Source organism: Mauremys mutica, chromosome 2 (genome assembly GCF_020497125.1).
Source record: "Mauremys mutica isolate MM-2020 ecotype Southern chromosome 2, ASM2049712v1, whole genome shotgun sequence".
Classification (NCBI taxonomy): Eukaryota; Metazoa; Chordata; order Testudines; family Geoemydidae; genus Mauremys; species Mauremys mutica.
The window spans coordinates 295,057,638-295,058,576 of NC_059073.1; positions in this window are offsets into that span (position 1 = coordinate 295,057,638).

A 939-nucleotide genomic window follows, 5' to 3' on the forward strand; every position below is an offset into this window, starting at 1 on the left:
AGGGGAACAGAAACAAAGGGAGTGAATTTTTAACTGTCCCAGCAAAGAACAGGGTGAACAATAATTGGAGGTGAGTCATTTAAACTCAAGGGCTATTAAAGGGCTCATTGAGCTGTCTCTATTGCAGAACAATCCCAGCATCAGAGAAAAGATTAATCAGTTTTAAGGGCAATAGGGACCATTCAACCATCCAGTCTGATCCCCTGTTGCCGAGAGAATTTCACCCAGTTACCCCTGTCCTGAGCCCACGCATGTTTTCAAGACAGACATCCTGATTTGAAGTATCAAAGAACAGTGAAACCACCACTTCCCTGGGTAATTTGTTCTAGTGTTAAAAATTTGTGTCTCATTTCTCATTTTAATTTGTTTGGCCTCTGCTTCCAGCCATTAGTTCTTGTGACTACTCTCTCTGCTGGATTAAAGAGCCCACTCGTACCGGTATTTTCTTCCCCAGGAGGATACTTCCAGGCTGTAACCAAGTCAGATCTCCATCTTCTTTGTGATAAATTAAACAGACTGAGCTCTTTAACACTCTTGTGAGAAGGCATTTTCTCCAGCCCTGGAGAACCGTTTTTATGGTTCTTTTCTGCACCATCTCCAATCCTTTTTAAAATGTCAGTACCAAAATTGGACACAGTATTCCAGTACCCGGTCTCACCGATGCTGTGCACAGAGGTAAAAATTGCCTCTCAACTTTCTACTCACTGCTCCCGTTTATCCAGGGATCACACCACCCTTTTGTTTGCCACACCATCACACCGGGAGCTTGAGGGTTAGTGGTTTGCCCAGCTGGCCCCTCTGTTTTTCAGCGTCACTGCTCTCCGGGGTACAGCCCGCCGTCTGTTGGTATGGCTTGCTATGACCAGGGCATTCCCTGGGCTCACTACCACCCACGGCTGCACCCCCAGTCAGGTGCAAAAGACAAAAGGGGTTAGTTAG